The sequence below is a fragment of the Gallus gallus genome, chromosome 19, assembly GCF_016699485.2.
Source record: "Gallus gallus isolate bGalGal1 chromosome 19, bGalGal1.mat.broiler.GRCg7b, whole genome shotgun sequence".
In the NCBI taxonomy this organism is placed as follows: Eukaryota; Metazoa; Chordata; class Aves; order Galliformes; family Phasianidae; genus Gallus; species Gallus gallus.
In genome coordinates, this window is record NC_052550.1 from 2,739,420 (window position 1) to 2,760,983 (window position 21,564).

Below are 21,564 nucleotides of genomic sequence, written 5' to 3' on the forward strand. Positions count from 1 at the left end.
AATCTAAATTGCCTCTTCCTGTGCTAATGAATCACTGTGCTATGTGTGTGGGGATTAGAGAACAAGACAGATTTATTAATACGCTGCTAATTAAAGGGACAGTTCCACTGTTCCGGTGGCATTCGGTGAAAGGGCTGTAGCAGGTTTTGGAGGTGGAGAGGAGAGCCACAGGTTGTCACTTCTAATTACAAGCAACACTTGTACCTATGTATCTTCACAGACCGCAAATATTCGAGGGGATACTCATTTGTGTGCAGTGGCATCGATGTCACACTGCACTCCTGTGCCTGCAGGAGCACACAGCCCTGTGCAGCTCCAGCAGCCTCTAAAGCACTGACTGCCTGGGGGGTATTTTGGGTGAGATTTTGGCATCCCAAAAATTGTCGGTCAGTTTATACAGCTCTAGTGAAGGGCTGTGGAAACTAAGCTTATTTACTGCAACCACAGACCTGATTTCAAGAAGATGTGATCTGAATACGTGATGCCCCGAAGAGGGCACGTCATGCAGTTGGCTTGGTAAGGAAAAGGGACTATAAATTAAAAAAAAATCTGTTTGAGTATATTCTTCTTACATATCTTGTACCTAATGCCAGGAACCCAGAGGGATGGCTTCCAAGCTCCCTTGAAATGTAACACAGCACCATGCTCCTGCTTTAGCAGAGAAATGGGACTGGTTGGGAACTGCACTGCAATGTCTTCACAATCACAGCACAAAGCAGCAACCCGAAACCCCACTGAGGGAAAAAACGTCCACGTGCAGACATGTCCCACACCCCAAATCATGGCATCATTTTGGCGAGTAGAATATCTGAAATGGTACCATCACTTTTATGCAATTAACTTTATATGGAGCATCTTAACTTCTCCATGGATGAACCAGGAATGATGCAATAGAAGGAACCAAGGAAGATCTTTCTTCTTGAACTCATCTTTTCTTCTAATTCTTTTGCCCTTGCTGTATCAAAACATGGATGTAGTATCAGTAGGATTAAGACAGAACATGCAGTGAATAAACATAATACCACATCCAGGAGGACGAGGTGCTTAGCTGTTCTGAGATGTTCTCTGCAGCCTTTACCATTCAGAAGAGCAACATTCATCCTTAAGGCAATACTGTTTGTGAGGCTATTTACTTAGGCGGCAGAGCGGTGGGAAATTATGTGATAATAATCTCAATCCGTTTAAGCCACCTGGTATCTCTCCATGGACGCATCTCTTGGTTTGGATCAGACCCCGATCCTCAGCAGATGTGAATCCCCACATCTCCACCAAATTCACAAGAACTGTGCTGGGTTAGGCCAGCAGATGCTGCTGCCCTTTCTCTCCACAGTAATTCAACATGCATAATTACCTGCAACAGCATTCTGCTGACAACAGTCTTCTCTTCTCAAATGAACTACTTTCACTGCGTTCCCAGGTTCTTCATCTTCTCTAATAACTTTGTACTCTAGGTGGATTATCCATCACCATAAAATCACTCATTCCTTCAGATACAGTTAATTTTAATGAGGTTGGCATGAACTAACAAGCCATTGATTCACATTTATAGATACAGTAAACAATTCTTGATTTCTTTCATTCTCTACACTTGAGCGTGCTAAATAGATTTACAACGTCAGCCTGCGCTGCACGTTGGACAGACGCCCACCCTATTGCTGGGAAATAGCCAAACATCTCCTGCAAGGTTACCACTGTCCACTGTGCTGCAAAGAGGAACTCAGGGCATATTGGAATGAGCAGACCTGCAGGGTAACCCAATTTCCTGCAGTCGTTCCAAATAAAGGAACAAGATTCACCTTGCACTTTGTAGAGCTGGCTCATGGCTCAAAAAGAAGCAGAAATGCTTTTCGTGGCAGATTCTCTCTTTTGGAGGTCAAAGAGTAGGGGTGCCCACACCGTTGTTATGATGAAGAGACAGTCCCCAATTAGACCGTGGTTAATTTTGGTGCTGGGGATGTCACTGCTGTGCTCATTAAGAGCACACATGTATGGCAGTAGAAGCACATGGGGAATCCCAGCCCAAACACTGCTATTCAAAACAGAACAAGTCTTCAAACACTTCTGAGCTACCTGGCCCAAACCACTGTGCTCCTCTCACTTAATTGCCTCAATTTAGCCTGCATAAATCACTCTGAGATAAACCTCTGCCCAGACTTGCTATAGAAAGTACAGAACTCGAGCATGTGAAAAGGGCAAACCCCAGAATGAAGAGCTAGCCTGGGACTCAGAGCATCAGCAGTCTCATCAGGACTGAACTACATGGCCAGAAGGGTCTTCAAGAGCACATGTAACATACCTCTTCACTACCTTGCCCATATCCCAGAGTTAGTTTCAGAGATGCTCCCCCATCAGCTGTGGGACCACCCAGTGCCCTCTGCTCCAGTCCTCTCACACATCTTCCATGAAAAGCTTTTTCCAGTAGGCATCTGGCATCTTCCTAATCCTAAGTGTCCTTGTTTCATCCAGCATAGGTAACAAGGGCAAATCACTTTCTTTCCGTTTTTCTAACTGCTTTAAAGACACCTCTCCTCTCCTCAGGCCCACTTTATGCCAGTCTGTGCCCCACCAGGCCCCTCAAGCTTCTGCTCTCCACCAACAATGATGGGACAACCACAACATGCCTCCCTCCCTCAGAGGTTCCCAGTTTCAGATACTACTGTAGGCAGCAGGAGATTTTTCAGAGTCCTTAGGAGTGATGGAAAACACTGTTAACTAGGAGTTGAGCTCAAGCACTGGAAAACAAGGCCCCTTCCCTCACAAGAAATTCAAGCAGGCTTCTGTATCGTCACAAGTCATCACACAGAGCCATCCCACGGTGTGATGCTATGGGACTGCTGCAGCATTCCACCAGCTTTGTCTGGTGTCAGAAAGCCAGATTACGTCATTAAGTAACAGGAAACTTCTGCAAGACCATTGCAGTTGATTGGGCATACCCATTGCTGCTCTTAGCTGCAACAGGGATAGGGTTAAGCAGTAGACAGGAGCCCTGCTGCATCAGGTCCCAGGAATGGAGGGGCTTTGTATCCTGCCTTTTGTCAGCACAAGCATACAGAAACAATAATTTCTCCCTTGCCTAATTAAGAGATGTTAATTTAAGCGTGGTTTCCAGCGTGTGCTTAAGAAGCACAATTACTGCTTTTGCAGCATGAAACAAAAATCTCCAATAAGCCCCAAAGGCTGGGCCTTGGGTTCAGGGTCACTAAACAAACCCGCTGGCTTTGACTCCCACAGATCATAAAAACCTACGGCTCATCATGTTCTTAGCAGACAAACCCCTGAGTCTCAGGGGACCATTTACTAAATAACTCCTCAGCTTCTGAGGAGGATAAACCTGGACCTAACAGAAACAACCTGGGGGATGAATCCCTTTTCCTCAAGTGCTTTCAGTTCCAAGGGGACAGGGATGATTTATTGCATTCAGCTTGAGAATTTGCCTAGAAGAAGAGAGCTGCTGTCAGTGGTGATCCATGGGTTTGGAAATCAAGACTTAAGGAGACGCTTGGGAAGCATTTGATAGGACACAAGCCCAAAGAACAAGGCTCTCCTCATGATTCCTTCTTCATCACTTCTTTATGAAAAACTGAGGATCCGTCTATGCTGAATCACAAAGTGAAAATGGGGAAACAAATGGGAGTGGGACCCCAGCAGGGCTGGCACAAGGGCTATGGATGCACCCACACCTCCTGCTTACTGCACCCGGGGCAGTTTGGAGGTGCCATCAGCACACCCCTCGGTGTTAAACATGCTCCTTTATCAGCACTTACCAGAGCAGAACCAACAAAATGAAGGCAAACAGGATGAGAAATAGACTGCTTTGCATTCGGAGCTCCAGCAAACCAACACTGCAGGATATATCACTATCAGAGGGGAAGGAAAGGGAAAATGAAGCTAAACCTTGGTATTATTAAATGCAAAATGCAAAAACATTTAAAGTGACACCTTCATGAAGAGAGCTTTTAAATTATTCACAGTCAATGCAATACAATCCACGGCTAATTACAGTCTATACATGCAAATGAAAGTAATGATAATCATAATTACTTTGCACTTATATACCGTAGCAATTTTCATCTGAAGACCTCTAAGTCTTTATAAACATTAATTAATTCTCCCATCACCCGGGTGCGTGAGGTAACTGTTGCTATAATTCTGGCTTTATAGTCAGGTAAACTGAGGTTCAGAGAGGCCAAGTGATTTGCTCACTGCCACGTTCTGGTGCTGCAGGTGGGATGCTGGGCCGGGTGAAGGGCAGGGACCTGAGCTGAGGAAGGAGTTGGAGAAGAACGCGGCTGCACTGGTCTTACAGTTCACTATAGTTTATAGTTTGGGCACATGGGCTTACATTAAGGCTACCCAGTCAGCCCCGTGCCTTCTGTCATCTGCATGTAGACTGCAGGCTCTCAATAAAGCCTGACTACCAGGTGATGTTAAGGACAGAAGTTTAGGCAACTGGGGCTGGCTGCATCTGGCATACAGACACCAGTGGGCTTTGCAAGTCAGTTCTCTGTTTCCTGCTAACATCCCATTACATTCTGAGACTCCAGAGGAAGAAACCTATCCATGATGCTTCAGCAGCACCTGCCAAAGGGCAGCCGTGGGGCAACCCCAGAGGTGCTCCATAGTAAAGAAACTGATCTAACACAGCTCAGACCTCCCAGGACGAGTTGCTAGTTCCTTCCTGGGCTAATGACCCGAGTCACAGGATGCAGGAGATAAATGGACTTGGGAAATCCTCTCAGTAGAAAATCTGACAATCCAAAGGACAACAGAGCACAACTTCTAGCTCCTCTCACCTGTAGTTACTTTCCTCTACTTGCATGCAGTGGCTCCCAAAACACGCTCAGATTTTCTCCATGCACACATTTCTAAAGGCCGTGGCGTGTTAATCATTGTCTGGTACCATAAAATGCTACAGCCATCAATATCAAGCCTGCCAACTTAACAGACTCTTGTAATGGGTACATTTCTATAGACCTACACAATAAGACTAATTGCATGGGCTTGCTGCAAAAGCCAGAGGTCGTTTGATTACTAGCTGTTTTGTACCATGAAAGTGCACATTAATTATTTAAAAGATGGACTTATAATTATTGTAAGCTCTAAGTAATTACCTATAATTTTGGCAAGTGTTAGAAAAACTGATAGTCTAGCAAATTCAGGTTTTAGTCATTAGTAAGCTCATAATTACATTTAAATTGCAAAATGAGAATTATGCAATTTATCTCCCCAATAATGCATAAACATTACAGTGATTGTAGGTTTTAATGGACTATATTATTACTACAAAAAGCAGAGCGGTGATGGGCAGTGAGGAGCAATTTGAGTTCATTGCTGTTATTTCACATTGTAATTGCTTATCAACAACTGCACCGCGATGGCTCTCCTTGATTAACATGGGATAAGTCCATCCCACCCACCAAAGTCTACCAGAAAATTAAAAATAACTAAATACAAACTTGCTCAAGAGCCAGCCAAAGGAAGTGATTAATTTGGTATCAATATAGGAACTAATTGCTGTAGGTAAACAATTTAAGATAACAAACGCGCTTGTTGTGTATGAGAACAACAAAGAGAAACAGAGCTTAAGAAAAGCAGAGTCCCCAGGTCATGCTGCTTTAGAGCAGGCTGCTTTTTCATTCCAGCTTTTCAGGCTCTGCTCCCGTGCTTGAGGTCTCTACTCTACCACATATTAAAAACAAGACTCAAAAAGGATGCCACCAAGTAATGTGTATGGAAGAAGAGCTTTCAAATTCTGCTTCTCTTTGCCTATCTTATGTCCCAGCGTGTCAAAAGCAGAATCCATTTCATCGTAAGAAAAGCAGTGTCAGGACGAGATACTAGAAACTGGTTTGGAACAGTGCATTACTCAGCTTCTCTGCAGGAAGACTGGATTTCTAACAGTAGTGAATGCCAACCACCAGACTGAATGAAGTAGCAATGGATGCGCGTGCTTACAGGTCGCCATCTTGCCCTTCCCCAGCAGCAGATGCTGCAGGTGCTCAAAAAAAGAGTGCATCATCTCTGCTTAGTGAGGTCCCCAAAGTCTTCTTAACAGGGGAAGCAGAAGAGCAGTGAGAGCTGTCTGAGGCTGGGAAACGTTAAACTGGAGCACAGCACAACTGTACCCAAAGCATGCAGCAGTGGCCTAATGGCACTCCCAATAAACCAAAGGGAATGTTACCACGTACGCTCACCGAGGGCAACAGATCAGCTGCAACTCAGTAATGCCATTCTCCCTTCGGTTTCAGCTGAGGGGTGAAGTGATTTGTATGCGTAGACCCAGCACTTCATCCATCAGGTGCCATTGGAGTACTTCATCTAAGCACACCAATCATACGACATCTAGGAACAATACCAGGAAGCAGATTAGGATAGAAACATAGGATATTTTACCCGGCTGAAAATGACAGCAATTAATTCACATTAGGCACTCGGTGAGGCAGATGGGTTCATATCCCCAGCATGGCATTTTCAGCCAACAGCGCTTCATTCCACAACCAAACAGCAATCCCAGAGTTCAATACTGAAAAGAAAAGGCAACACCAACTGCTGTGAATCACTCGATTTCCTCATGGATTTTCACCTTCTCTGTTACATGGGCTTTTCAAAAACAATTGACCAGACAGCTTGATGGAGGTGAAAACTGTGCCGTCTGCCTCAAAATCAGGACCTGCCCATGCAGTTAATTGTTTGATGACTTTACGCTGACTCTTGTCTACTCTTAGCCATGGAGAACTTGTGCCCTTATGATGCGGGGGCAATGAAAAGCTGGGACTGTACTTCCAGGCTTGCCTGCAGTGAGACACTTTCATACTGCATGCACCTTAGAAGCTGGAGCCCTGCCAACGCAACTGGCTTGGTTTGACACCGGGGAAATTTAAGAGCTGCTTTGTATTGTTATTTTACAAGCCCTTACGCAGTGTTTGTTTTAAATGATGTGCCGTGTGATTTAGTGGTGTTTGCTGAAATGATGAAAGCCAGTGCCTGATGTGCTGCACTGTGTGACTGTTGTCTTCTCCTGGAGGAGAGATATTACTTTTCACCGGCGTTTCCCGAAAGGCAGCAGCAGCTTTAGCCTTTGGGGCACCGGATCTGCCCAGGAATTCCAAAAATAAAACCCAAGGGAAATGAGCATGGCTTCAGCTCAGCTCCGCACACCATCCAGCAGCACAGCGGATGGCAGGCAGGACCCACAGAGCCCACACCAACTGGGGGCAATGGCAGCAGCACAGCAAGAGCCACGCTGAGAGCACAGCTGGGGCTTGTCCTCACACTGCCAGCGCCAGCGAGGGCTTTGTTACTTACTTCTGAGAGCACGGGGTCAGGCTTTCATGAGCTGCTTGAAGGCCATGGTCAAATCATTTCTGGTGTCAATACTCGGGTTGACCCCTGCTTCTCTTTCTGTGAACTCTGGCATGAAAGGTCTTCTGTCTGGACAGCTTTGTTCCTTTGGGCAGATGTGGCCGGTGGATATTTCGTTAACAGTGGGAATCAAAGTCTCTGCCCCAGAGGGCTGACGGGAGCAGAAATAATTACTTTCTCGTCAAATGATAAGCTCTAGCTTCCTGAACAGCAGTACAGGATCATCCCTTGGAACTCAAAAGCAGATGAAATTCCTGCCCTGTATAAATTCCAGGTTGCTGCAGGGTGAAGGAGCTGGAAATGGCAGGACCCTGGCACCTTCCATACTGCTCAAGACATGTAATCCAAAACCTCTCTGCCAGTGCCCGCTATCAGATGCCCCACTGAAGATGCACTAAGCCTTACAGGAGGTAAACATGGGATACTATTACTCCATAACATCTACTCAAGGCTTCAGCCTAATCCCCATTTAGTAATTTCACCTAGATGCTTCAGTGTGAGAATATGTTCCCCTTCTGCACCTCTTTATTAAGCAGCTTAATTTGGCATCCAAACGTTCCACGCTTCTTTGCATCTCCCTAAACTCTTGGCATTTATAGGAACCGCCAATTTCCATTACAGACACATCCAGGAACTGAATCAACTGCTTTTCTCTGGCAAGCACTCTTTGACCTCTGGTTCATAAGCGTCTGGCCACAGGTCAGTGAGTAAGCAGGAGGCATCTCAAAAGGGGCAACTCTTCAGCCAGTGCACATTTGCTCCTGTATGACAACAGTGATGGTGGCACAGGACCACAGCTCTTAGCCAGGGTGTTCCTTTCTCCCCACTCTTTACTCCCCTATGATATTTTAAACAGGAATCAGACGCTCTCTTGGTCTGTGATTTGCTAGACTCAAGTCAATTATTTTTAAGTCCCTTGTCCTGCAGTAAATTCTATTTTCCCTGGATATGACTCTGGAGTAGTACTGTACCAGGCACAGACAGCTTGCCTTGCATCCTGCACAGTCAAATGGATAATCCCTTTTCCTTGGAAGAAGACCTTCATCTGACAAACCCAACACCACACTGTCATTTTCACAGCTGCAGCACATTCTGTGAGCAGCTAGCACACAGCGAGATGCGCCTCATTTGTTTCTAACTGATGTCTGTTAATCTAATAGGAAAAATTCTTGCTATTAGCCCAAGTGCATGACCCCTCACTTCATATTTTTAAATCATAGCAATTAAGCTGTGAGTTATTTAAGACTGTATCATTGCGAAGAAGCCACTTTTTTCCAACAAAATGAAATTCCCTACAACTACTATGAGCCTGCTTGCTCAGTTTTTCCCTATAGAGCTGTAAGCTACCAGGACTCTCCCAAACTCTTCACTCTTGGTCTTGAATGAACAAAGAGATGTGGAACTCTGCTGGGCCAATGTCAAGCGAGCTCTGCCTCACTGCACAGCTCTCAAGACTCCAGGAAGCATATAAAATACAATAACAGAACTAGCAAGCCCATTTTCAAAATGGCTTACAAAGTCAAACCTTTGACATGGCAATAGAATAGAGCGTAATTGGCCATCAGGTAGGTCTGGAAGGTATTGCTGTTCCCCAAGTCTGTTGACGAGCCTAACACAGATCTTGGCAATTTAATCCTGTCCAGGGAAACACTCTGTAAGTGATGTTTGTGTCCTGTGAATTAGCACAAGTGACCTTTCTTTGGTTTTATTAGCACAGCAGGAATAACCACTCAGAGCTCTGCATATTGGGATGTACTAGCAATGATTTTTTAGGGACAAAGCATCCCTAACATGTTCAGAGTATCTGAAGATGTGAGCACACGAGGTGTCTGCCTGTGCAAAAGCCACCAGGACATTGCTGCCTGAGGGGCAGGGTTAGCAGGGGACTGCAGGGAAGAGCTCTGAAATCCTCAGCACCAGGTTTTACAGATCCCTCTCCAGCGTGTCTGGGTCTGAGAAAAGGCAGCTGAGCCTCATTAGTGAATCAGCCAAGCAGGACAGGTAGCCTCAGGTTACACTAACGAGCCAATTAAAAGGACTTAGAAAGGAAGCTTGACTGGGTAACAAGGGAGGAGAAAGTCTGGCAGTGGTGGTTGGGGGGGGGGGGGGGGGCAGATTTGTGTGGCTGAAGATGGGCTGCATAATTTCCAAAGCTCTTTCCATTGTTCCACTGGGGGAAGGGTAACCCTAAAAGAATAAAAATGGCTGATTTGGGGCAGTGATGTTGTTAATTTGTCTCATCAGAGCTTGGAGTAAACCAAACAGCAGTAAATAATGATATTCTTGCCCTATCTGACAGGAGACCTAATGCATGCTGGAGACCATGCTTGACCTAACCCTGTGTCCCAGCACGCTGCTAACAGCCTTGAGGCCTTCTCAGGCACCTGTAAGGGCTGCTCAGTGCTTCACAGGAGTGGTTTAGTGTGGCAGAACTGGGTCCTACCTGCCAGCCCCAGATAGCAGATGATGGTACACTTGCCATGCACACAACTGGTCCATCCTGAAGCTCCAATGTCACAGTGATAGAAAGTCAGAGTGATAGGAAGTCACACCGCTGCCCTGCTGACAGGGATTAACACAGTCCAGATCCAGAAGCCCAGCTAACACACACATTCTATTTACAGCAACTTTCCGCTTCCACAAAACATCTGTGGGGAGTTCACACTTGGACAGAGAAGAAATTGGAAAGTTCACTCTCAAGGCCACTTAGATTTGCTTGAATGAAAACTACCATGAAGCAGAGATGTTTTTCTTAGCCCCGTCTGCAGTTAACTGCTTGTTTTGCACTTGTTTTAGATACAAGCAATGCCTTGCGGCGTTTCTGGAAGATCTCCAGGAGCTGACACTCATAAGAGTCAGGCCCAAAGAGCTTGGGGAGAGAGGTTGGACCCATGGGGCAAGGGGCTGTCTGTACACAGCCTTCCCTTCCTTTGAGTGCCCTCAAAGGTCCTCATTAACTCATCACTTGCAGCTACCAAGAACTGATTGCTTGAGATGACCATATATGAAACAGAATGGCTTAAGTTGGAGGGGACCTTAAATATCAGCCAGTTCCAACCTCCCTGCTGTGGGCTGGTTGCCCCCCACCAGATCAGGCTGCACAGGACCCCATCCAGTCTGGCCTTGAATGCCTCCAGGGTTGGGGCATCCACCTCAGAAGACCACAATGTGAATGTTGCTCAGTCTTGGCTCTCTCAGATTTTACCACCAGTTGCTTAAACATGCACAAAACTAAACTACTACTAACAAGCATGTAACCATAGAATGATGTATGTTAGAAGGGGCTTCTGGAGACCATTTGGTACAAACCCTAACCAGGAGGGAGCAGTTTTGAAGCTCAAGACAACTTCAAAGGCATACCAGGCTGCTCCCTGAGCGTTAAAGTTCGAGTGCTGATTTGTGACCAGCATCAGAGGAGATGACAGCAATGACCAACAGACTATATTACTGACTATGGAAATGCATGTAAAATGCTCTTACTTCCAAACAGAACCTCAATCTGAAGGTAATTTAAGTCCAAGTGGGAAATCTCAGCTTCTCAGTAACACAGAGTTACGTTTGTTCTCCAAAGATGCTGTTGAAGTGCAGCATCATACGACCATCAAATGGATTCAGATACATGACTAAACACCATTCAGTTGTTTAGTACAGAGGTGAAACCCTGAAAGATAGCTGATAGCGGAATAAATAATACAGTGCTTCAAAGTGCCTTTTATTTTCTTGCAGGGAAACACTCTTCAGTCACCTCAAATTGTGGGATGTTGGTTTTACACTGAATAAAGAACTACATAAACTTTCAGCTATGTCAGTTCTGTGTCACAGTTATGCAGCTCTCAGGAAGACCTCTGCTGCCCTGGCAGCCCGGGGTCTCATGGAAAATGGTGACCACATGGCAGGTCCCAGCCAGAGATTGAATCCAAACACACCCAACACAGAGAGAAATTCCAACTCAAACCAAGCCAAGCTCTCTAATGAGGGTGGGAATTAAAGTCCTGACTCCAAACAACCTTTTCTTCATTTTCAGCCAGTCATAATCCTGCCTACACAGCAGATCACACACAAGAGTTTTGCAAGGGAGGAGAGGGATGTTAGGCTTTTCATTTTGGCCACCAATTAAATCAATGCTTACTATGCAAACCAACTTCTTCCTACCCCTTTGCAAACTCATCTGAAACTCACACGCAAAGCTAATTTTCATGCCTTCAGGAATTTACTACAATCAAGAAAGCCAAGTTCAAGCCACTGAAATTTACTACACTTTGCTGGGTGATTTTCCTACAAGTTCTATCAACATCTGTGCAATGGATCTTTGGCCAAGAGTTAGGGCAAGTTTTATGTGTCTAGTCCACTGTCTTGTTTTGTCCATTGCCAACGTCCAGAGCTCTTTTCCAAACAATTCCTTCAACACAAGCACTACTGGAGTCTGGTAGCAAAAAAGTGCCCATAAAGCCTCATGACCATTTTATAGCCATATGAGAAGAACACCAATTTCTGTTCTGAGTTAAAGTCCCCCGTACACTGCTAGCATTAGACAAATAATAATAGGTGCTTGCATCAAGATGCCTCAACTGGAAAGAATCACAGCTTAATCTGATGGAACAAAGCTGCCTATGAGAAGAACAAACACAAATAGGTCCTGTGACACCTGACTGAGCATCAAAATGTGTATTCCATCCAGATGGCTGTCTTCTGAGACCATAAATGGGAATGGCAAACAGCAACACCCACATCTGCATTCAGCTCATGTGAACGAGTGCATGACACAGAGTGAAATCAGATCTACTTGGCTGGGTATGGCTTAGGAACTAGCCTTAATATTCCTTTAGAAATATTTTTTTTTTCTGCAAAACTGAAGAGTTTTCAACTGTAAGACAACAATGAAGTGAGAGCTTATGGTTTTCTTTTTCTCTTCTTTCCCCCTCTCTCCTCGATAAAGAACATGGATAGTCTTTTCTTATTTAGACAGATGGATACCACTCCTGCTCTGGAAAAAGTATGCACTACGCTGTGGATGCTCTTAGGGTTTCGTATATTAATCAGAGAATAATGGCTTGAAACGCAACAGGCTGCATGGCTTTATCTTTTGATAGGCCAATGAGTAGTTGATTAACACATAAATTCCAAATTTTGCCTCATTTTGCATGGGACCTTCTGGATAGAATTAAAAGTGGAATAAGGAATTTTCAACCCTGCGCATATAGACATAAACAGAAACAGATTTTAGTATTAGAACTTCTGTACCCAACAAGGAAGAAAATCCTACAGACTTTTGAGATGTGCAATGCTATTTCTTTGGTCTAATGGAGGTATAAGGGTTCTCCCTTTCACAGAGCGTTTTCAATAATTAAATCTCAGGGATATCAAAAGAGACCTTGAATTTAACCAACGAATTTTTGCCCACATGGAAAGGTTTTATGAATCTACCTTTAAACATGAATCTCTGTCAAGGTGAACAAGGAAATGATGTTCATCTGCATCAGCTTTAAGTAAACGAGCAACATACAGAAGCTAATGAAACATCAAATAAAAATGCCCCTGTCCGTGGCTACTTAATTCTTCCCATCTTACTTTTCAGAAGCAAAACATAAAGATAATGGAAATAAATCAGCAGTTTTGAGTAGCTGACACTGGGGCATGCAGGTTGGCTCTCCACTAGCTCCTGTTGTCATGAAGGTCTAATCTCAGCATCTTCCAACCCTTTTCCAGAGTTCATTACTTTCTAATCCCTTATGGCCCTCAGCAAAGAAAGCTCTGAGCCTCTCAAACTGGAACAAATCCATAAATCAAAGACAATAGTTTGTTTGCTTTCTTTTGCAGCCTGTCTTTTCTTTATAATTTCACCCAACTGTTGAATTTGAAATTCACTTTGTGGACACATATTGCTAATAAAACATACAGAAACAAGGGAAAACATTTTAGTGAAGAATAAACCCTGGCATATGTCCAGGGGACCAAGGATACCTACTGCAATGCTATCTCTCTTGTCTTCAGCAGAGTTTCTCACTATTCCTTTATTGATATACAGTCTCTTACCCAGGGGTAGACAATAGGAAAAAGGAAGGCAAGCAAAATAATGAACTGATTATTTTGACGGTTGCCTGTAGTTTTCGCTGAAAATTCTGCAATGCAAATTAAGAGCGCATGTTTATTAACCATCAATCTTTGTGTCAACTTCAGAAAGGATTTAACAATCATTTTTGATATTTATGTATTTTCTGGATTCCAAGGAGGGCTTTTTCCTCCTAATTCTCTGCAGTAAAACCATCCCTATTGGGCCACATTAGTGTCTTACAGATAGATTTCTGGTCTTTAAAGAAGATTACATGAGTGATATTTGTTCTAGTAATTATATCTCCCAGATCGGTGTAGAGTGATGCATTCAGGCCCTTTAAAATGGAATCTCTCACCGGGTTTAATGGATTTAACAAGGATTGAGACAACACCCAGGCAAAGAGGATGAGAGGGGCTCATGCAAGCCAAGAAGATGAGAAAGACTACTTCTTCATTTCAGCCAGCCAAATAAAGACCATATTCTTCCATTTTCAAGAACAAACACATAAGACTTATCAGTAGAAACAGTGGAAATTACAGCAGTGAAAAAAGGATGAGAAGATCCAGTGGGCACTCTGCTCAATTCAGTTTTGGGGTACTTTCCCCCTTCCACCGTCCAGTGAAATAGCTTAAGAGCCATTGTATAATTTCATACGTACAGGACTGAGCCCAGAGGAAGACAGTGAAGAAGGCTATACAGAAAGGGACAGAGATGGGAAAATCCTTTCGTAAGAAATTCCTCTATTTGAAAGAGAGGCAGCTGTAAAATGGGCTCTGAGGAGTTGGTCCTGCTTTGTTGATGTTTTCTGGACATCCTTTCCAAGGCTGGCCAGAGGATGGACAAGCACACAGCAGCACCGCCACAGTGCAATGGAAAATTCCACAGCATCTGCACACACCTCCTACATTTTAATAACATTGGTTCTTGTGGAATGGGTAAATCACTCTAATACAGGCAGATGAATACTTCTAAATGAGCATTTTGCTTCACCCCAGCCTGGTTCTGAGCTGCGTATATGACTCTAGATTTATGCCTATAAAGAAATTTAGGCTCTGGTTCTGATTCAGAAGGTGATTTGATATATATAAGACAAGACATCCACTTCTGGAGTTGAATTTGCAGACTGAAAGCACTGGAAAGCAATAGAAGTCCATGAAAACAAAAATACGATTACATTTCTGGAATATGGATAAATATAAGACATACTGTAAGTGGGTTTAAATTTCCAAGGCAACACAAAATGTACTATATCTCACCTCTGCAGCCCCTTTTCCCAGAAAACTTATTGGGATTTATTTGGAGCTGTATAATGTTTCGATGACATTCAGACATCGTTTATCTCCCAGTGCACAGCAGAAGTCAGCTGTGTTATTTAGGAGCAAAACAAGAAGGGATAAAATCCAAGCTGCTAAGATCAGTCATGTTTCATAGAATCATAGAATTGTTTGAGTTGGAAGGGACCCTTAAAGGCCATCTGGTCCAACACCCTGCAATGCACAGGGACACCTACAACTCCTTTAGGTGCTCAGAGTCCCTCCTGCCTGACCTTGGGTGTCTCCAGGGATGGGGCATCCGTTGCCTCTCTGGTCAACCTGTGCCAGTGCCTCTACTTTAAAAGTATTTAGATAATTTAGATAATTCATGAGTTTAGTCTTCAAGTTACTTTTTGTCAGAAGTAAAGCAAACAACAAAATTAATCCTACCTGCAGCAGTGACACAATAATAGCTACAAACACTGCTTCATACACTTGGCATGCTTCTGTTCCCCCATCAGTATGCAAGCCTCAGTAATGGCCTGGTGCGAGTGAGTCTGGCTGGACAGCCACTCCAGCAGCCACGTTTCTCCAGTGGGCAAGATAACACAGTTCAAGCAGTTTATAGTTCTGAGACCTCTCTGGACAAACAATGCTATAAAAGATGTGCCATGTCTTGTCTTCTGTAATTTATCTCCCTGCCAAGTGATTACCATAAAATAGGAACCCAGAGCAAGGGAAGAGTAAGGTAAAGAAAGTGTGTTTAGGTGGGGGGGGAGATGCTAAAAGCATGGCTTTTCACCTTCAGTACAGGGCATGTGTACAAGTCCTGTCCTCTCTTGGGTACAGAGGGGCTTGGAGGGCAACAGATCTATTCTGACTAAGCCAAACTCTATTTTATATTTATTTACATTTTCCATCTTGTATTTTACCATGGAAAGTCAGCAAAACTAAAATAAAAAAATTGTTTTTCTTTGCTTGTCAGCTACTCTGACAAAGTGGAAAAACGAAACCAAGATAATTTCGTAGCATAATTTTGTAATAAATCATCACACTACCTCAAGCACAAAAGCCAAAGACTGCTATGTCCAACTTCTCTGGACCATATGAAGGATCACTCTTATTCCCCGTCTTTGCCTGACTCCTTTTTCTGACTAAGGATGGCTTTCCAGGTGTAGTTGGGCAAAACACTTTCCTGGGAGGGAGGCGAAAAGCACTGACTACCAGGAGCTGCCAGTGCTGCCCATGGGCCAGCCTAGGAGAGCCAACCTAGGAACATACCCAAAGGACTCTACATCAGAGCAAAGTAAATCTAATGGGAGAGTGCCATGTTTGGGACGAGAACTTGGATGACTTACTTAAACAGACACACCAAGCAGACCGTGGTGAAGAGATCACTTGCTAAGCTGTTCCTGTACAGTTTTTCCAAGTGGTACCTGCATGGACAGCAGTCACATCCATCCATTTTCTCTCCATCCCAACGCCCAAAGCACCTCCTGCTGTTTGAAGATGCTCCGTATTTGGTGCGCCTGTGAGCGCCAGACAGGGAAAGAAAAGGAAGGTTATTAAAAAAGCGGTTTGGCTAAATAAGGGAGCTCATTATGTGTGCTATTTTTGTTCCTCAAATGTCTGCCTTCCGCTCTTTCCCTTGAGGTTTACAGAGAAGCCTGACAATCAGGGCTGAGGTTTACTGTCAGCTTCCATTAGGCAAATCAACCAGGCTGGGGATGGGGGAAACACAAGGGGAAAATTGCCCTAAAAGCAAGCTGATTCAGCACCAGCAGCATCTATGTGTGTACACAACACCAAAAATTACTCAGCTGAGGCACTGTCCCAAAAAACGACTTCTTTTGGAGCCTCCTGGAGGCTCAAACCTCCCTCAAACCACGATGTGAAACATCATTTTCTGTCAGATCCGGAGAGATGGGCACAGCTAACAGCAACTGCTTCCAGTGCTCTGACAAAGCAAATGACCTTCAGCATGCTCACCTGTCATGGAACTCATTTCCGTGTTGTAATTGATGTGTAAAAGTGATCTTCATTACTTGAACTACAGACACACGAGCCTGCAAAACAAGGCTTTCCCAAGAATAAGAACAGACTCTTCCAGGCACACAGCATTGGAGCTGACATCTTAGAGTGTCAGCATCAAGACAAAGAAGAACAAAAGAAAATCCTATATCTAATTCTTACTTTTCCTTGAGAAAACACTGACTTTTCCATTGATGATTTTATGGTATTTTCTGTCTATATATGGTCAGTTTTAATCAGAAAAGGTTTCCTCCTCTTTTTGCTTTTTTAAACCATCACATTTTCAAAAAGCCACACCATTATTTGAAGGGCAGACCAGTATGCAATGCATTGCCCTTCATCCTCGTTGCACCCTAAAGGTGTTCCAGAATCAGTCACTACAGCAAGGCAGAGAAAAGATGTATGCTATAGGGAAGGCAGATCTTTCCTTGGTTAGAAATAGAGGGGTCTTCCTGCTATTCAGGGCAGAAAGGCAGCTTGCATGGAATGGTTTCACAGCAATCCCTCTAACAAACAATATTCTCTTCCCCAGCTGTGAGATCTCTATGAGCTGTAATCATTCACATCTTCTTCATCATCAAGGCGTTGTGAGACATCATCGAATCACTGTAAACAGAGGATTAAATTAAATTACATATCTTCTTGTGATTGTGGAGCCATTTAAACAAGCCCCAGACCCACAGAAAACATCACCAGCGTAGCCACAAACATTACATGTGTCCTCAAGCACCTGTGGCTTAAGAACCTTCAATTAGTTATGTGTATCGGTTAAGTCAGCACTATTGTACCTTCTTCTTTTGAGTATTACTGTTTTAGGGAATAGCATTTCAAGGAATTGACTGAAAAGGAGATGTGCCCAAGCTGCTGGAACTGAGATCTGAACTGCTTGCTCAACACCACACAAATCATAGATCATCAAGTCCAACCACAACCTAACCATACTGCCCTAACTCTAACAGCCCTCCACTAAATCATGTCCCTGATTGCTCCCCATTTCTGAAGGCTCCAGCCAGGATTTAAGCCTGCACAGTCGGGATGTTTCTCCTGAGTGATGGCAGCAGGAAGGAAAAACAGGGGAACACAAGCCTCACACACAGCTGGGAGCACACGTCCTAGCAAAGACCCGTGCTGCATTGCAGACTCCCAGTGCAGCACTGCTGCAGGGGAAGACAGGCTTGCAGAACCCCTGCACTCCAGGTCCCAAGGGCTGCATTCTCCCCTCCCAAGCCACCACTCGTGCTGCTAACAGCTGTCTGCAAAGCCCAAGCTATGCCACATAAGAGCCCACCACTAAAAATTAACAGATGCTGTTTCCAGTTCCTAAAGACCACTTGAGACAGAGCAGGACGGGCTTGGTAATTGTCTGAGGTGGGATGTACATTGAGAAAAGCCAAGGTTTGGAGGATGAAGGCTGTTCTGCCTCTCAGTATGTTTTGCTTTCCTGCAGAGGCACAAGGCAAGCTTTGTGCTTACATTTAATCAACTAAAACAAAAACCAGACAGAAGTTTGCAAGGAGGGTTCACGACAATCCTCTTCCATCAAGGATTTCTAAAGTAGTATATGAGTGTTCTCATCCAAGTTCTTCATTTCCCAAGTCCCAAACCTAAATATTTTGGTAAAAAAAAAGAAATCATTCTTAAGATCAGGCATTCCCCATTGGGGAGTCCAAAATTGCAGCCACTCGAGCCTGGATTTTTTCTTTTTCACAACAAGGACTGCTTATTTCATGGGCTTGGGGACTGCTGCACAAAACATTAAAGAAAAATAATGCAGCCTTTGTGAGGTTTTTTGGCACAGCAATGATAGAAAACAAACCCAAACTTTACCTAATTCTTCATCTATTTCAGCTGCTCCCCATACCCTGCAAGTCCCTCCCCAGGAACAGTGACACCCACCAAAGCAAGCCCAGCTGGGGCTTGGGGTGGGCTCCATTGGGCAGAGCTGGAAGGCGCTCTAATGGGCCCCAGAAAGCCCTTCTAAGATGGTCCCACCCCACAGAAGTGAAAACTCATTTCTCCCATGCAGCAGAGCGCTCAGGTTGCATGCTCTTAACAGCAGTTCATTTCAGAGGTGAAGTTTACAGGGCAAACCAGTCAACCTAAGAGGAGTTGTCAAAAAACATAGCTAAATGGCAAACACATGTAAGTCCCAGGCATTTCCCTCAGCCCCACTTGTTCTTTTTTTAGCCTCAGGAGAAAAGCACATTCTTCTGCATAATTTATTTCTTAAAAAAAAAAAAAAAAAGAAAAAAGAAAAAAATTGTGCAGAAAACTGCAACTAAATTGCTTTTCCTGATTAAATACAGAGCAGTTTATATTCCATCTCCTCCCCATCCCCCATTTCTGGATTGGTTTTCATCCCATAACCTCTTCTCCCTCCATCTAGCTCTTGAGTCCCACTAGAAAGAAAGCAAAGCCCCTTCAGCTCCTACCTTTCCCAGCACATCCCCAAACATGGGCACAGCTATACCCTCCCATGGCCTCAGCATCAGCCAAGGGCTGATTCTGCCATCAGTCTCTGTGGTTGTGAGGCTTGCTTAGGTGTAGGGAGGTTTTGGATAAAGGGGGAGGGAGGGCGTATTTTCTTTCAGACAATAAAATAGCTTTCTAAAAGCGCTCATGCTTTTAGAATCGTGTCAGAAGGTCTGCAGGTAGGGCTGAAAACAGAGTTCCATGCAGAAGCTGAAGAGCACAGGTGCAAGCACAGGGGCTTGTGTAACAACAGGGCCAGGTGCAACTGCTTGCAAATCACGAGGGCTAAAATCAGCACAAGAAGGACTTGCTTTTGGAACAGGCTTTCTGCATAGGAGCGTGAGAGTAATTTTAGCAAACCTGGAGAAGGGGTTGGGGATCTGCAGTTGGGGAGCACAGTTTCACTCCCTGTGAACAAATTTCCTTCTGCAATAGCGATGGAGTGGTTTTACTGCGCTCAGTTCTGGATGAACATATGGGCTTGGCTCTCCAAAACCCTTCCTTTAGAGACCAGCTCCTGGCTGGAGGTGGGATATTATATCATTACATACGTTTGTGTGCCTGCTATCACACTCTTAAGAGAAATGAAAAAATGGAAGGATTCTCGCTCCTATTTAAAATCCTGCCCTGTCCGAGGAACCCAATGTGATGAGTCAGTGCTGAGCCACGCTTTATGGTGTCTGCCTGCTCTGGAGAAACGAGGGCTGTGGCAGGTCAATACAAGCATGCTCAGTAGTACTTGACAGGCTTGATTTTAAAAATGATGGGGCTGCAGCTTTCTGGAGGTCTGTGCTTCCTGCTGCAGGATGCTCAGCAGCACTGCTGGCAATGAAAGCAGCCTATGTGGTTGCAATGTTGGCATTTGCTGGTTTACTCCAGAATGAAGGGGTGTTCCTCAATTGGGTGTTATGGGGTTATGGTACCCAACAAACTGTCTAAAAAGTACTTTAAGAGCACCTTTCCTTTAAGAAGAGTGGGGCGTAGTGAATAGAAAGCTAGGCAGGAATGTAGGCAAAGCACATAGCAAACCTGAAACAATCCTTGTTTAGGTCCAGGAACACACACTGCAACCATTCACAGCTCAGTCTAACTTCTCTCAAAACAGGAACAAAGGGTTTGGAGCATCGCTTGGATGCTCATGCAAATGTCCTGCCATCAGGAACGTCACCCTGGGAAGCACGTGCAGCCTTGCATTCAAGGCCAGGCTGGATGTGGCTCTGGGCAGCCTGGTCTGGTGGTTGACAACCCTGCCCACGGCAGAGGAGGTTGAAACGAGGTGACCATTGTGGTCCTCTTCAACCCAGGCCATTCTATGATTCTATGATCACTCATGTCCCAGCCCAAATGTCCTTGAGGGAAAGGAGCTGACCTCTCATGTTTGCCTTCAGGTGGTGCTGGCTGAGCTATGGTATCACTCTGATTATCATTCACATCCCTGCTAATAGGACACATCAGCCATTATAAGCCCATGCTGTAGAGGCCATTGACACGTCTCATGTGTCACAAACACGCGGCTCCTTCTGAACAACAGATCGTTAACCTGCTGATGCTGCCTTTCTTGTTTGAATCCACTAATCACTGATCTTCAGCTTATAACTTCAAATGAACTATTTTCTCTAATTTGGCCTATTTTTTGCTCGCTATTGATTTGGCTCATGACAGCACTATGTGGTCTGGTAGGGCTGTTGGATCATCGTGGTAGGAAAGAAATAACTTTAGCAGGAGAGCAGCATGTATATTAATGGAGAAATTTTTGATGGATACCTTGAATGAAGCATAAATGGAACAAAAATTCCCATCTTCTCCAGATTAGTGACCTTTTTTGTTTATTCCTAAATTAGGACATATAAGGGCTCCACAGCTCTGACAGAACAGTATGCAGTTCTTTCATTTGCTAATTAGTCTCTACTATTTAAGTCTGCTGATACCTCTGTAAGGTGTTCTCTACAAATAAGGAACTGAAATCATCTCAGGAGCTCCTGCACTGTTCCTTTGGAGGTGTTTTTGTTCCCCACTTTACACTTGGCATTGCATTACTGCAGGCAATACCCTTTTGAGAGCAGTGATTAAATGCACAGGTTGAACAAGTCTGTACATATTGTGCTTTACATTCCAGCTGATTACATTAAATATTCCAGACTCACGGGGTACTCTCAGTATACGCAGTGTTCTGCTGAGCAGACTCTCATCATCAATATTTAAAGGTTCTTTCATATCAGTCTGCTGGCAGCCCTATTTGATATGTAGCGATGGGAACGATGTATCAGATTGCAATAGGTTTTACCCTTTTACCAAGGAGATCTGTAACTACAGCCCCATTTTCTTTCTCTTCCCGACCTGTCTCGCTAAGAAATCTGATGTAAAAGTGCACACGCCTGCTCTTATCCCAGCCAT

At 44.3% G+C, this 21,564-nt stretch overlaps 1 long non-coding RNA gene across 8 annotated transcripts in view; it reads right to left on the bottom strand.

Moving 5' to 3' along the window:
- LOC101751351 overlaps window positions 1-21,564 on the bottom strand; it is an 80,008-nt gene that overhangs the window by 45,627 nt on the left and 12,817 nt on the right. For 5 of the 8 annotated variants that reach the window (XR_005840910.1, XR_005840907.1, XR_005840908.1 and 2 more), the window contains exons 3-6: window positions 16,657-17,304; window positions 16,026-16,196; window positions 6,195-6,342; window positions 3,765-3,857 (exon numbers count right to left, since the gene is read on the bottom strand). This is a non-coding gene — a long non-coding RNA (uncharacterized LOC101751351). The remainder of the gene's footprint in view (window positions 1-3,764; window positions 3,858-6,194; window positions 6,343-16,025; window positions 16,197-16,656; window positions 17,305-21,564) is intronic. The other 3 variants (XR_006931788.1, XR_005840905.1, XR_006931787.1) reach the window with 1 other exon arrangement.